This window comes from Apteryx mantelli, chromosome 1 (assembly GCF_036417845.1).
Source record: "Apteryx mantelli isolate bAptMan1 chromosome 1, bAptMan1.hap1, whole genome shotgun sequence".
In the NCBI taxonomy this organism is placed as follows: domain Eukaryota; kingdom Metazoa; phylum Chordata; class Aves; order Apterygiformes; family Apterygidae; genus Apteryx; species Apteryx mantelli.
Window position 1 is genome coordinate 131,467,389 of NC_089978.1, and position 16,565 is coordinate 131,483,953.

Below are 16,565 nucleotides of genomic sequence, written 5' to 3' on the forward strand. Positions count from 1 at the left end.
CCCTTTGCTCATTCAGCCTCAGGTTAGAGGCTGAGCTGCTGCTTCACACCTCCCTCCTGAAAGCACCGTGGTGACGGTTCTGCCAGTGAACACAGCTCCAGAGGGAGGCCAGCAAAGGACAACCACCAGGGGCAAGCTGCCTTCTCCAACATAGCTGGCACCTAGCTGGAGGCTGCTGGACAACTGTCCACTGTGGCTGCTCACATGGCCAACATTTGAAATCATCCAGTGGCAGGTGTGGTGAAAGTGGATTGCACTAACGTTCCTTGTGAAGCACAGAGCTAGAAGGGAAACTGAGGCACGCAGCAGTGATGTGATCCATCAAGCGGCAAGTGAGGATACCAATGCCCAAAAGAGCTGTGCCTTCTGGCTCTTGGTCCTGTCAGGTGCATCTGCTTAGTGTTAGCGACATTCAGATTTTGTAGTGGTATCTGTTGTCTTGTCCTTAAAGCAGCCACAGTCGAAACAGGGAGTGAGAAATCTGGTGTACAGTTAAAAGCAAACAAAAGCTCTAAAACAAACAAATGGGCAAAATACTCCGCCCTCCCAGCTTCAGCGCTAAGCGGGAACTGGTGATCGGGGAGCATCAGCTAGGGCTCGGAGACGAGAAAGCAACGGCTGTTTGAGGGAAGGGGCATCCAGGGCGCTCGCCGCGGGGCCGCGCGGGCCCCTGCCCGCACACAGCCGCGGGGGCGCTCGGCGGGGCGGAGCGGGGCAGCCCCGCTGCAGCCGGGGGGCGGCGGAGGGGCCGGGAGGGCGCGGGGAGCGGGGCGCGGGGGCTGGCCCGGCCCGGCCCGGCCTGGCCAGGCGCTGCCGCCCGCCGGGGCGGCGCTGCCCGCGGATGCTCCGCGCAAGGCGCCGGGCGCGCAGTCCCGGCCGTCCCCTCCCTCCTAGCCTCCCTGCTTCCCTCCCTGCCTCCCTCCCTGCCTCCCGGGCTGCTTTTCTCTCCGCTTCTTCTCCCTCTCGTGCTCTCTCCCCTTCCCTCGCTCCCCTCTTAAGGTGGCGCAGCGGGATGCTCTGCGAGCGCCAGCCGGCTGCGGGCAGCCCTCGGCGCTTCCGCCGGCGGGGTGGCCTTAAAAAGGCTCCTTTCGCGCAGGCTGAAGCGGAGCTGCATCGCCAGCGCCGGCGGTAAGGAGGCTCCCGAAACCTGCTGGCTCCCGACACCGGGAAGCGGAGACGGCTCCGTGGCGGGGCTGAACCTCCGGCGAGCCGCTGCCGCCGGGCACGTGTGGGCAGAGCCCGGCAAGGTTGCAGCCGGGCCGGGCACGTCGCTGCCCTGCGGCGGGGGTGCTCCCCGGGCAGCCCCCGGCCGGGTGCCGAGCTGCCCTCTTTTCTCCGGGACCTGCCCCGTGATCCGCGAAGCCAGCGCAGCTCGCCAGGTAAGCGGGAGCATCCCGCTCCGCCGGTGGGCGCGGGTCGGGGTGGGAGAGCACCGGGAAAGTGCAGATGACCTTGCAGTCCCCTGAGCGCCCAGCACTTCGTTTAATGACAAACTGTTATATTTACTGTGCCCTGTCAGAAAAGAGCTGACTGAAAGCTGGATCCCCAAACTTTAGCTGGGCTCAGAATCCAAATCTGGGTCTAAATTTCATGAGCAGCTCCTGCCCTTGCCGTGAACTAAGCCATGCAATCCCCCTACCTCCTCACCCTGCCACCTGAGGACCTTCAAAATGTGGAATATTCAACATCCAGATTGGAATTTTCCAGCTTTGGTGTGATACCGCTTGTCTTGATTTCTGACCACCCATCGCTATAGCATCCAAGAAAAAACAATAGGATCTCTAACCAGGTTACCCAAATGTGGTGTCCCAGACACATCACTCCCCAGTGAAAGGTTTTATCATGCCCCTTTGTGGACTTGTGAGGAGAGAGGACTTGTACAGAGGCACACGCAGCCACGATGGATACATACCCTGAGTGTACAGCTCCGTCTCCCTCAGCTAGGCTGCCCTCCTCCTCCTCAGCAAGAGCAGGAGGTGTTTGGCCCCTCAGAGAAGAGGGTCTAAGCACAGGGAGGGGAGACACAGTTTCACTGTGTTGGCTGGTGGCAATGGCCAAAAAAGGCCAGCATCACCATGAGGAGGCAAGAAGACTTTGGAGAGAGGGCAGGATGAGCAGAGAGGCATTAAGCAAACAGGGGGCAGGAGCAGGAGGAAGTGGAGGGCTGAGGAAGGACTCTGCTCCTCTTCACCCTTGCCTGGCACAAATGTGTCCACCGGGGATGCACCTGCGGGTTCTCTAGAGCAGCCGAGTTTGGGATGGATGTTCTTAGGTGGGTTGGAAAGAACTTGTTTTGCCCTCCCATCACTCACTCCATCCAGCTTGGGGCCAGGGGAGGGGAGGGGAGAAGCAGGTTTAGCAGCTAGTGCATAAGAGAGGGAGAGGGAGGAATCCCAGAGGTGCTGCAAGTCTGGGAAGAAGCAGCCGGTCCCTCAGTAACCCCATAGGAAGACCTGCCAACGGGCTAATTTCTGTGAGCGCTTGGGTGAAGGAGCGTTCGGATTTTCTGCGGAGCAAGGCCAGCACCAAGCATCTCTGTAGCACAGCAACAAAGACTGGCAATAAATATCCATCCAGCAACTTGAAGCTTGCACAGCACAGCAAGTGAGTGGGGGAGCATGAACAATGCAGCATCTGCAGGTACTTTCAGCTCCTTTTCTGGACAGGAAGGAGTCATTCCTGCGCAAAAGCACGTATGCAGAGAGTATAGCAGGGAACAGTGGCTTCACATGTAAGTCTGGTCATCCACATCTACTCGGGTTCAAATCTTGTCTGGTGCAAATGGGAAAAATGGCTTGTGAGGTTCATGCCTTGCATCCCTGGACCGCCAAAGAGCAGTCCCTCTCTGAGGGAGAGCCTCAGACAAGCCTAGGAACAGGGACTGCATGATGAGATGAGAGATGGGTGCACAGAGACGAAACTATGGGATCCTAGCAAAAAGGAGGCCATCATTACTCAGAGGTGAGATACCTTGGTAAGGAATTATGGGGAGACCTGTTTCAGGTAGTAGAAAAGGTTGCAGGGCATGAGGGTGGCACTGGCAGAGCTGCAGATGACAGCATGTGTCACATCTATTTGTAGCCATGCATACACCAATCCCCTTCTTTCTGTGCCTTAAAGCAGGATCTGGGGGCCAGGGTAGCTTTTGGTTAGTGTCTGCTCCATGATTTCCTGGAAGCTGTTAAGGGCATATATGAGACATGCTCTATACGTAAGTGCTAGTTGCCGAGCACACACTGTCTCAGCACAAGGCCAGGAGCTCAGTGGCCGTGATTCCATCCCTCCCTCCCAGGAACTACTTCAGTATCGCTTTCAGGACACTTCAGTCTGCACTGAATTAAGGCTTCGCAGGACAGTTAATGTCAGAGGTAGATGCACTGAGCAGCCAACATAGTGTTGGGTATTTCAGAAAACAGATGATATCAAATTAAAGCTCTTGGCTTCTTTGACATTTTCAATGTAGTATTAATAATTACAATAATTGATAAGCCATTTAGTCAACCTTGCAATTCCAAAGCAATTCAACCAGCTGACACAGCACAGCTGAGATGCAGCCACCTTTACAGTGAAGGGCCTCAGCCTTACTTGCAAGACACTTGACAAACATGGGATAGAAAGTAGAGCAGTTGGGCTGAGGACGCTTGCTCTCATGAAGAAGTTTTTTAATGAGCAAGACTCCCGCACCTGTGGGTTTTGTTTTGGTGTCATTTAGGAAGACTGTTGCCTAGTGAGCTGTACAAAGCTACAGAACAGCTAAACGTATATAAGAGAATATACTTCCACAACATATAGCCTTATCGCCTTTAAATTCACATTCCTTCCGTGGTTTGGGCATGTCTTTGTGACTAGCACTTCAGTGCTGTTTAATGGTATCTTCCCTGCAGAGTGTCCAGGTTGTTACTGGACAGCTCAAGGCTATGTCTCCCGGATATGCAGTATCCTTTCTTCTTGCCTGTGAGACCTTCTCCCATTGGTAGAAGTGCTTTCTTGAAGGAAACCTCCCTCTGCTTCAGTGGCAGGCCAAGATATGTCCTTAGGGTCTGAAAGCCAAGATGTACCTAGGATGCAGCTTGCTGGTGGGGGCTTGGAGTGGGTTCCCTGCAGCCATACCCCCAGATTGTTTTCTTTTCCTCTTCACTACAGTAATCACCTGCCAGCAGCACTGCCCTGCATACCCCTGTTTCTTTGTGCCTGCCCTGCCTCCTTTATAGCTCCAGCCCCCTCTGCCCCTCTTTCTCAGGGTGCCAGTGCTGCAGGCACCATCACTTCCAGCTTCCCACCAACATGTAAGGTGGCAATGCTGCCATCCCAGCTGTGAGGAGCCACCCCATGAGCCCATCTACTTCCTAGAGCTTCTTCCAAGGCTTCTTCTTCCTCCTCTTTAGCATCCTCAGTTGTCTTCCCTGTTCCGGCAAGGCAATGTTTGGCAGAAATAAAGAGAGCTCCTGATATACACTGCAAGCCTATGTATGCCTGTGAGGGATGAGATATTTGATAGGCTCCAAATATGCCCTTTACTGAGCATGCAAAATTGCTTTGGGAAAGCTTTGCAATTATTCTGCAGGATGTACACAGGAAAGATGATATCTGTCCCTTTCCTCCTTGTATTTAATTATTCTTAATACAAGAAAAAGCCTAAAAAAGTGGTAATAAGCCAGACTGGAAGTCAGGATCCAACACACCTACAGGGCCCTGGAGAAGTCTAAAAATCACTCTGCTCTTTTTGCTCCTGGCCTTTCTGTCTAATAATAAGTATTATGCTCATCCGTACAGTTTCCCATCCAAAGATCTCAAAGTGCCATGCATACGTGATGAAGAGCACTCCCTGCCCACATACAGAGCTGTTTGTCCGTATGACTACCCCTACTTTACACAGGGAGACACTGCAGCTGATAGCGTCAGAGCTGAGACAGCCCCAGATCATCTGTCTCTCGGACAAGGCCTGCATCTCTGAGAAGTGCCTGTGAAGCTGGGAAGTAGCTCAGCCTAACAGGACTGCAATTAAAACCTACTGGTACCATAAGAGACTAATAAATACAGAATACAGATGAGGCCTAGAGCTAATGTCACCCTCCTCTCAGCAACAGGCATGTCTGCATAAACCCCACTCTTTGAGAGGGAAACTGGTTAGACCCCACTGATTCCTCTGAGCTGGAATCGCATTCCAAATTGCACCCCAACTTTTGACCAACATGTTTATAAAGAACTTGATCCTCTATCCTTTCGTGTTTTAAGCTGTGCAGGCTCATAATTCAGAGCTTGGTTGAGAAGTCTTATCTAGGTCACTCTCAAGCGACATTAATGTTCCTGTAGGTCTTAAGAGCTAGAATCTATCTACTTTGCCAATATTCGCAAGTGTTCAATCACCTGCCTGATTGGCTTCCTCCACTGCACAGTGCAGGGGGCTGCCTAAGATCCTTCTCCCTGAGATAAAAAAATTGCACTCCGCAAATTCTTCAAATTTATGAAATGTGAGCAAAGTTTCCCCAGGAGACCCAGCTTCCCGGGGCTGAGACACAGAGTGGGATCCACAGCTTCAGCAAAGGGTACTTTATATTTTGCTTGCTATTTGTCCCTCCTCTCAGCAGGTAATCCCACAAATGCCTTATGCACAGAGAGATTTGTTAAGATGAGGCTAGTTAGTTCAGGGAAATAAATGAGGAATGACATCAGGGTGGAAAAAAACCAAAGCAATGAACATTGTAGAACAGGGAATGAATGCTTTTCTACACCTCTTTTCTTAGTAGATGAACTGGGTTGCATTCAGGAAAAATGCAAAAGGTAGCAATTTGGTGATTAAAAAAGTACTTTCCTTTGCAATGCATAGTGACATATGGAACTCACTGCTACAAGATGCTGCCGAGGCTGAGTGCAGGATTCAAGAAAGGAGGAGACATTTTGATGGATCATAGATCATTCATCATCGGATAGGATAGCCAGTTTGAAATAGATGTAAATCTTCAGGCTTCAGCCTTTCACAATTGTCTAGCATAGGATTTCTTGTACCTTCTGAAACACACAGCATTGATCAGTGTAAAAGGCAGAGGACAAAAGGAGACAGACATGCTCGAGTGAAAATCACTGGGGCAATTCTGATATTCATTTCTATGCAGAAGTGAAAAATTTATGTTTTCCAGCCTCTGTGCTAACACTTAGCTCTCATAGGTTTGCTTTTTGTCAGCTGGAGAGGGTTCAGGATAAGTTCTGATGAGATTTGAGCTGGTCCAGTGGTGCTTACACTGCTGCTTTCCCTGCCTGTGCTGTTGATTTTAATAGACTGCCAGCAGCCTGGCAACTTTGTCTGGTGCTGGTTTATGAATAATGCTGCATTACAAAAGAAAACTGTATTGTCCCATTCTTTGGATGTTACCCCTTGGCACTGAGAGCAAGGGCATTTGTTCCCAGTACAGCCTGCTGCTAGCCAAGTGAAGCACTAGTATTACTTGGAGGTGAACAGGGTTAGCAGTCAGACATACTGAGCTCTGGTTAAAAGATTTTAAAGCAGCAATGCTATCTCATTCTGTAAGTTCATGGTGGGTTTGTGTGTGGGAGTACAGGGCACATGGGAACCATGTTTTGCTAGCAAAGCAGGATTGCTCCTAGGCAGTCCTTGTGTGGGAGAACATGAAGGAAAAGCCAAGGGCCAGGCAGGCAGCAGTGGCTTGGCAGACCCTGCTCCCTCTGTGGTGATGCTCCCAGGGGAGCGTTGCAGGGCAGCCTGGCTCCTGAAGACACTGTCCCTAAAGTTAGAGGTAGAGATATGGTCTTAGCAAGGTCCTCTTTGTCTGGTAGAAATCTCCTGGTACCTATTTTTAGAATGGCATAGTCAGATCATTGCCTGGGAGAGAGTAGAGGTTGCCTGCTTTCCTCCACCAGTTAGCCTTCCCCATCAGTCTGTAAAGTAGGATAGATGATATTCACCTCACCCCGAGTCCTCTTTGTGTTCTGAAAGCATGTTAAAAAAACAGTTTGGAAAGGATATTTCTCCTGTGGCTGGCAGATTTTATCAATTATTACCTGGTTATGTCCATAGCCATGGGTTAGGCAGCAGTGCTGGCCTCCCTGGAAGAGGGACTTCATGGCTCCCTTAATGCCCTGGCTGTGACCGTAGTGCCCTTCATCAAGTCAAACTTATGCAAGGTATCACCTCCTAAGACAGTGCTGGGCCAGCCCCAGAGGAAGCAAAGGATCCAGCCATTGTGTCCACTATGCAGTGCTGGGATGGCTTCCTTGCTGGAGGCAGCCAAATCTAATGCATTTGCTGGGTCCCCCCTTCCCTCTTCTTTCTCCCACTGAGGAGTCCATACTGACTGCCACCGTGATCTTAGCTTTTTCCCTCCAGATACATCATGCCCTGGATTGCTGCCTTCCACCTCTGTGGATGCTTCCCTCCCACAGCCCTTCCCCCACCCGAAATCCACACAAAGGTGAAAAGGAAGGAGGCGCCAATGACTTTCCTATATCTGCCAGCTTTCCTTTCCACCTCTGACATGAATGAGGCCCTTCATGTGCTCCTCTTGAGCAAACACAGATGCTTTTGTTTTATGGGCTGGTGGGATGGGATGGAATTAATAAATCAGAGCGCTGATGCTGTGTTGCCACATTCCTGCAATTTTAAGGCAGGATCACCAAAAAAAAAAAAAAAACAGAAGCAAAATAGGCAAGCACTTCAGAGAGATTTCAGATGCTCTCTGCTCTGACTGTAACTCTTGCTTGCTATTCCACCTGGTCCCCTGCTCCATCTCCCCTGTTCATTCCTCCTCTGCTTTTCTCCCACTTTGTCATCCCTATTAACCTCCTCTCTTCTCCTGTTCCCTCTCCTCATTTTTCTTCCTTCACCTTCTTTTCACCTGTGCTTCCCTTGCCTCACCCCACACTAAGGTCTGCCCAAGGCTTGTGCATTCAAGTAGAGCACAATGTCCTGAGTGTAGGTCCAGGAGCAAAAATGCCTCAGCTCTATACTTCAGACTGAAAAAGCTCTTTTTATAACCACTTCCTCCTCCCTGCCTCAGTTTCTCTCTCCTAATAAGGAGAACATTGCTGTCTGAGAGGGTTAATGAGTGACTTTGGAGATAAAACAGAGTATTATCATTCTCCTCTCAAACATGGTTTTTATCAGTGTTCCTGTGAGCAAAATAAGATCCTGTTGCCTACAGTCCCAGAACTCATCCAGATAACAAATTTTTATAATCTCTACATGGCTACTATCAGGTGGTGAGGGGCTAGGAAAAGATCTTTGTTCTCTCCTGTAATTGGTTAACTGTACTTTGGGCTTCCAGTGTGAAACCTGTACCATAGGGATAGTGCATAGTATAGTATAGTATAAAGATAGTATATAAAGATAGATAGATAAAGAGATATATATAAAGATATCAATAAGATATGTAGATAAGAAATATAATAGTAAGACAAGATATATAGATAAGATAAAGGTGTGTGTATATATATATATAAAGATATATATACATAAAGAGAGTATAAAGATAGTATAAGCTACTGTCAAAGTGCTAAGATAGTCTTTATTCATTGCAACATTTCTTTCTATAATGAGCTTGGGCACTTGAAAGTCATTTCCCCAAATTGCTTATATATTGTTGTGTTTATCTCACCTGTGGGGGAACTGAGGCACTGAAGCAGGTGAAATGATTTGCCCAGACTCACATACATATGCATAGTTGAAGCCAGAAAAAGAACCAAGAAATCTTGTTTCACAGTTGAGTGCTTTATCCTTTGGCCTCAGAGGAGGCCAGCAAAGACCCTTATCTTGTTTAGATGAGTGGATAGTCATTCCATGAGGACACTGGGGCAAGAGTATCTTTCTGCATTAATACATGTCCTAATGAACCCTGTTTCTAAGCTGCTTCAAAGATAGATCACGCATCTTCTTCGCTAAGCATTGAAATAATTTTTTAATCATTAAAGCTAATATAAAATCCTCAGAAACATCCAAATCTCACAGCTGGGGCTCAAATTAGCAAGCAACAGAAACCAGATCCTGATTATTCCTGTTCATGTCCACAAAGCCCACAGGCAGCATCTGCTGAACTCAAATATGAACCCATCTGAGCCAGATCTCAGGGCTAGACAGGGCAGAGTCAGAGCCAAACTGGCAAATTCTAATGCTCCAAAGTCCACAATAAATTTCTTTCCTTCCTCAGGTATGCCGCCCAGCTCCCCATCAATGTGGAGCAACTGGAAGGGAGTGGGGGCATAAACCACCTCCACCAGCTAGTGAAGGTGTCACCTGGCAGATCTTTGGACAGGAGGAATTATTTGTGGTTTGGCAAGTGCTATCAAGTGACAGACCTCAGCATGGCTAGCGTTTCTCCCCTCACCCCATTTTTTTTCCTCGGAACCTCTTTCTCAGCCCTACTCCCAACAGTCTTCTGAAGCCTCTATTTTGTCAACAACTACCTATTTCAGCAAGGGTCCTCTCCATCCTAGCCCCGTCCTTTGCCTTCACTCACACGTCTCCCCTGCACCCTGAAATACCAACACCTCTTAAGCTGCAGCAGCCCATAGGACTTCATAGCTCTTCCAGGAATCCCAGTGCATTTCCAGTTCAGCTTAGCAACTGTCATTCTACTTGCCATTTTCCTAAAACCTACAGCTCTCAGAGGCATATTATCAAATGATAACATAAGCTTTCTTTACGGTAAAAAAGATGTTTCTAACTTTCATGTTAGAAAACAACTCTTGAAGCATTAAGGAAAACACAACAGATCTCTTATTACTTGGGTATGCATCAGAAAGTCCATTACAAGGGAAGGCACAGGACACTGCTAAGCACTTTGCTAAGATGTAACCATCACTGCTGACTTCTGTGCTGAGGAGACTTTTGTGGGTGAATATAGGTCATGCCAAGAATTCCTTTGGGAGAGGAGAATTAAAAATCTGAAGTACAACCAAGGGTTCCAAAAAAGCGTAGATCACCTCTTCCTGCCAACTAAAAGTATCTGTTCCTCAGATATTCTGCCCAAGGTCAACTGTCAACCCATGCATGTGGAAAGGAGGTAGGAAGGACAGCAGCTGTGAGAGCAGAGATATAAGAGCTGGGGAGAAACATCTCCCAGTAGTTCCTCGCTGGTGTTTGGGCAAAGACCACACTCCAAGCTCAAGGGACAGACAGAGCAGACAACCAACCATCTTGGAGGGTAGCATAAACCCCTTGCTGATTCCAGATTTTGAGCATCCTGAAGCACATAAGTTCACAGATAAGCTCCTAAGTACAATATAGCATAGGCTGACCTCCCAAGGGAAGGCTTATAGACGCCACTTTTGGCCTAGGTTCCTTTCATTTGCAATTAAAGAACACAACAGAGATAGCAAGCAAGCCCTATAGGCTCTAAGAAAGAGAGGAGAGTTTGTTTCTCATGCTGCGAGCTCTTCTGTCTTCAGTTCCCTCATAGTCTTGCCTTCCCAACAGACAAGCCTCTTTCATTTTAAAGGTGTAAGACATGGTAAAAACAGAATCCAAAACATACACCTCTTCTTTCTGGTAGGATTGGATTGTTGTCAGGAGGAGGTATTTGGCCTTCAGTACTCCTCAGCTCCATCTGTTCCCCAAAATGTATTCATTGCTTAAATGCTTTCCAACACTTTCTAGAAAGAAAAACTTCTTTCTATTGTGATGTAGGGCTATTTTCTGGCCAGCTCTTTTTGGTGCGTAGTTAAGGTATTTCCACTATTGAGCTATCTATCTGCTCTCCTGGCATTCCCAGAGGGTGGAAAGTATGAACTGCACATGAGTCTTGATCTCAGATGTCATATAGCCCTGGCACCTACTTTGGATATCTATACTTTGTGGCCTGATTATGGTCCAGAGTCAACAGCTTCCCTGCTAGGACTTTCCCCTTCTACCCAACAGGACACTGGCTATCACCTTCCTGCCACTTCTTTCCTTCACTCCCTTTCTGCCTTTTCATCTTACATGTGGAGGACAGAGACAAGCACTGTAGCTTTTTGTATTTTTCTCTTTTTCATCCTGGCCTTTTTTTTTTAATCAAACCCAAATTTATAGATCAGCTGTGACACTTAAGGTACAAATCAAGCAATGGACCATAACATATATCTATTACAAAAGAAAATTCGCTAAGCACCACTTTATTTTTCTGTTCTACATTTGTTTTTAAAAGTGTCTGCACAACACTTGGATGCCACAAAATAAGTGGCAAATCTGATGACTGCTGAGGATTTATTTTGGGGAAAAGATCAGAATTAGCATTTGGGACCATCACAGCTAGTTACAGAGCTAGCATATTTCACACAGATCAGAGAGCTATAACAGCAAAAATGTCCATCAAGTAGGCCAAAGCGTTGTTTTCCTCATTCCACATCTAACTTAATCAATGCCTGCTCGATTTGGTGGCAACTCATCAGTGCTAACTAATTTCCATTCTGGGTTAATCTATGTGCTGGCCACTTACAAAAATATTCTGCCCAAACTTGCTGTTTGCATTATGCTTATTGATCATGTAATTCAGTAACATTCCCAAATAAAAGCTCTGGGTGGTTGTTGTCCATATCTTGTGTGATGTTGCAGACATCTTCTGCCCCCAACTGTTTTCATGCACTAAGGACTCTGGATTCTGATTTTTCAGGGTGCCGGCACACATGGGAACCATTAAAATGTCAGTATTACAGCAGATTTCAGAAAGATGGCTGACATCTGGGTTTTAAATGGCATAACGGCTGTTCCACTCATTTACGGTATGATTTTAGCCAGAGCAGCTTCTCCTTCGGTCTTTTTTGCCTTCTGTAGGAGTAAGAGGGAAGTCCAATGGGGAAGAATGTTTCAACATTGCCTTTGAAAGTAGAAGGAAAACAAGCTGTCTAATCAATCAAGAGTGTGCATTACAGAGAGCATGTTCCTCTGGAGGTCTGCATTTGATGTCATATTGACACACAGCTAAGATCAAAGCCCATTTCTGCATCCTGGCTGCTACCAGAGGAACAGCATTGGCCTTTGTGCCCCATATCTTTACAAGGAGCTTGTGACCAATGTGGTATTTTTTCCCTAAACAAGCACCTGTGACATGTAATTATCCTTCAAATAACGCCTAATGCCTTTTTCTCTGAAAAAGTAATTCCTCTCCATCTTTGATAATGCTCTGGAAGCAAATACTATGGGTTTTTCCTTTCTGCTTTTATAAGAAACCTGTAAAATGACAGCTCCTACTCCTGCTGAACAGGCTTCAGCTGTTAACTCAGTAGGGTAAGCTCTGGATGAAATGTACAGATACTTCGGAACAATTCAGTATTGCTTTTGCTTCCTTAGACTTATTTTGCCTCCTCAGAAAAAGAAAGCTTTTTTTTTTTTTTTTTTTTTGGATAATGCAGATATTGGGCTGATTCATGCTGATACCTTTGGACTGATTATTCTGTAATAGTCATCAGTGCCTAAAAAGGACCTCAGTTCTGCCGGTGCTTGGCAGCAGGGGAGAGAAGTCATGGTTTAAATAAGCCCCTGAGCTCCTTTTAAGATAAGCTAATTCCAGGCAGACAGGTCTATCAGGAGAGAGCTGGCTTTCTCAGGAGACATCTGGTACCTCCTGCTTCTGTTTGGGCCTGAACTGCCAATCTTCCTCTGGGTATTTTTGGCACTCCTGGATTACCGGTCTGGTCAGGAACAAGCAGCAGAGATGCAGGAAAATCAGAAGTGGGTCGAAGGCTGCATCCCTCTGATTCATAGCCTGGCCTTGCCAAAGTGCAGGGCGGTGGGGAGGCGGTGACAAGTCGTACAGGTCAATCGGGAAGGACGTATGGGTCTGGGCTGATTAAAAATAGCATATATCATGTTAGATCTCCTTTCTCAGGCTCTGGAAGGTTCCCTAGGTAGCTGAGCTTTGTAGTCTAGTTCAATGTCTAGGCTTTATCTGAGCTGGGTTACCTCCATTCCTGCTGATAGCCCAGATAACACTGGATACCCTCATTCCATCTGGGGAGAGCAGGCTGAGCCACGCACTGCCTCAAAAGTATTGGCTCCCACAGGACCTAGCCAGCAGATTTAATTAGCTGCCTCAACATTTCTTTTTTGCATTTTTTTTTCCTTTTTACTTGGGAAGAGAACCCTCTAATGCGTAGCCTTCCTCCACTTTGTGCTGTTTAGCAAAGAGCCACCCAGCTGGGATAAGGAAGCTGCTTTACTCTCCGAGGAAAATCGCCATGCCGAGCTGTTTGCAGAGCTGACAGGCCTGAGGTTGGAGGAAGACGCTTGGCCCAGGGACGTGCTGGGGGTGGAGGAGTGGGAGGAGAGCGCAAGGCAAAGGACAAGCCTGGTTTCTGAGCTGAAGTAACTGCAGTCCCATATGGCGAAGCGACTGGCGCTGGCAAGGACAGAATGGAGCCTTTCGTTGCATCTGAGGAAGATGTGGGGGCTTGGGAAGGGAGGCTGTTTCACTAAAACTGACTCACTTCCTGGGGAAGTTGTCCCCCCAGGAGCCCTCGTGCCAAATGGCAGAGTGTAGCTGGGCCCAAACGCTGCGACCCCACAGCTGCTGCTAGCTCCTGTCTTCCTGCCTAAGGGAAGGACCTGACCATCGTTCCCCATATTGTTTTATTATTTGTAGTTCTCTGGTTTTCATCTCTCCAGGGGTCTCAGTGGACATCATTTCTGCCTCACACTCTGTCCCCATGAGCGGTAGTGAAATATCATTATTCACCTCATTCAGATGACAGGAGTTGCTTGCCCAGAGTCACTCACAAGGTCTGTGGCAGAGGAAGGATTCAATCCTCGGCTACCTGAGCATGAGAGCACCCTTCCGCCTTAGGACTGCAGTGGTCTGCAGTACCCGTGCTACTGGAAAGTGAGGTCCCAGTCACAGGTTTAGAAAAGAGCCATTCCCTTCCCTGATCCATCATTAAAATGTCCCTTCCCAGAACAAAACATCTTCCCCTCCTTTTGGGGGGTTTTGTTGTTTGTTTGGTTGGTTTGGTTGGTTTTTTTTGCTTTCCAGTCACCCAATTCCAGCAGAGAACTGCTGACTGGCTAGAAAACCAAGTATCCCTTCTGTTTCCCACTCTGTACAAGAAATAGTGCTGTAGGTGACCCTTCCGGTATTGTCCTTTAGGTTTAATCTGCCCTTTCTGTTCTACATCGGCCCCATGCGTGCAGACCTGTCTCAGGGTCAGAGGAGTCCCACTGCCAAGAAATGTCCTGTTGTGACTCTGTTTGCACAGTAATTACCCCTGCTAATCCCCTAGCAAAAACCCAGTCTGCCCACTTCTGTCTTTCCTTCAGTCGGTCCTCCCACTTAATTGTGCACATCTGTAATAGGCAGGAGACTGCATGCATCCATGCACTGCAGCATCTTGACTGGTCTCAATTTTACACAGCGCTGAAGAGAGGTTGCTCTCATCAATAATTGAAAGCTCCCTGCTCTGCCTTCAGCATTGCTTCTCCCACACCGGGAGTTAGGGAACTTATGAAATCTGCATGGACTTCCTCAAGGTGGCCAGGGCCTGGAGGGGAGATGCAGCAAAATACAGGCAAAACAAACCCAAGTCCTGCTGACAGTTCCAGTGCCTGAAATAATTAAATTATCCACACCCGCCAGCAGCTCTGCTCCCATTCTGCCCTTCTCCTCCTCCCCACAGCTCTCTCCTCCCCTCTCCACCTCCTCTTTCCTTGTAAGGTACACAGAGAACGGTAGGCTTGCAAAACAAGATTATGGGGTGTTTTTTGAAACTTTTGGCTCCATCAGCTGAGATCAGTTAGCTTTGGGTGCTTGCCTAGACAAGTCTGTACACAGGGTGGTGGGATGTTCCTGGGGAACAGTGTGAACTCTGAAAATTGTCCCTCCACAAAAACAATGCTCTTTAGAGTCTGTATCTTAGAGGACACATATATTGTCCTGGGGCTGAGGTTGCTCCAGCACTCAGGGACTGTGAGCCTAGGGCAGACAGACTGGCTGCCCTGAACCAGAGGCTGCAAAACTGCTTTCCTTGCAGAGCAAACCTTTTAAAAGGTGTCATTCTCATGCTGAATCCTGTGGGTGGAGTGTTTGGAAATCTACCTAACTCTTGGTGATTCTAATAATTTTTGAGTTATCAAAAAGGAAGGAAATTGAGCACATTTTTAACAGGGTTATAGCAAAATCACAGGCTCCTGAACTCACATCAGTCTCATAAACCCCAGTGAGCCAGGCCTCTCCTTAGCTTTCACTTTTCTCTGCCTTTCACCCACAAATATGTCCTTTAAAATCACTCTGCAGCTCAGGGAGAAAGTCACAAACTTAAGTATCTTAAAGTTGTATCTGAACAATGAGGCTGCCTAGGTTGTTTTTCAGCCTGGGAATCCTTAGCCCTCTCCCAGCATCTGAACTGCCCTGCTTATAGCAAATTGTATCGTGTTTTGATAATTAGTCAGCAGCAGACGGAGGGGTCTGTCACATGGGATGCTCTGAGCTACAGCCGCATCCTGCTTCTCTTCAGCGTCAGTTTGGGGCACCCAAGCTTGGTCTTAGGCTCTTCCCTGTGTGCTTTTCTCATTCTCTTCTCCCAGCTCCTTTCAGATTAGTGCCCTCTGCATCAGCACAGCGCTTAACAGAAACCGGACGCCATTGTGTCCTGGGATTTGAGAAGTCTGGCAAAGCCAGGTGAACTCCACATAGCACAAGAAACCTTTTGTCCTCAACATACCCAGCTTTGTGCTGTGTCTGTGTGTGTGTGCGCGCGTGAGTGTGTGTGTGTGTATGTTTGTTTATTTTTTAATGGAGAACAGAAGATTGATGGATGAAATTAAGAAGAGGGATGTGTAATTGGAAAACAGCTCAAGAAGGCTACAGGCAGCATATTGAAGGCATCCATCAAACATCCAGCTAATGTTGTTAAGGGTGCGTAACACAAGCGAGGGCTGCAGGAGACACTAGAAAAAAATGAATAGGGAGGAGAAAGGGGAATAGGCAGGAAAGGGAAAACAGCAAGGGAGGGGAAGAGACAGCAAGAGAGTAAAATCAATAATATCTGTATTGCAATTGCATCCAAAAGCCCCTGTTGGGATCAGTAAAGGACTGTGCAAGCACATTAAGAGACAGCCCCTGCCCTCTACAGTTTAAACCCAGGAATTACGGGATGATTACTGGAGATTGGTCTAGATGATCACAAAATTTTCTTGTGATCTACAAATCTCATTTAGTGGGATCTACTCTGAATAGGTTTAAAGACAGAGGGAAGAGAGCTGGCTGTGCCAAGAATACATGCAGTAATGCCTGCCAGCCAGGCACACAATTAATCTGAGGCACTTAGGGGTCTTTGTTTTTAATTATAAGAGGTAGGTAAAAATATGTGCAGTAAACCCCAATGGGGCCATCAGCAGCCTACCCAGAGGCACTGACACGTGACTAGGTTTTGATGCAGTGTTTTCAAGAAGATGGGCTGACGCTTTAATGGACTACTTTGTGGGAAATATTCCATGTGTAGTGGCCATTAAGAAAATGCAAAGGGCCTTTGTGTGGGGAAGGAGGCAAGATAAAGGATAGTGTTATTAGGAGGCCAGCGGATACCTCTAGTCCTGGAAACAGGGAGGAACAGAGACACCTAAAGACTGCAGAAAGGAGAGTAAAAGA

General features: G+C 47.6%; 1 protein-coding gene across 1 annotated transcript in view; it reads left to right on the forward strand.

The window, feature by feature from the left end:
* Window positions 1-1,073: 1,073 nt before the first annotated feature.
* Window positions 1,074-16,565, forward strand: part of LOC106490700 (galactosylgalactosylxylosylprotein 3-beta-glucuronosyltransferase 1-like) — a 28,724-nt gene continuing 13,232 nt past the window's right edge. The window contains exon 1 of the mRNA XM_013950186.2: window positions 1,074-1,379. The gene's annotated coding sequence lies outside the window, so the exon portion shown is untranslated. The remainder of the gene's footprint in view (window positions 1,380-16,565) is intronic.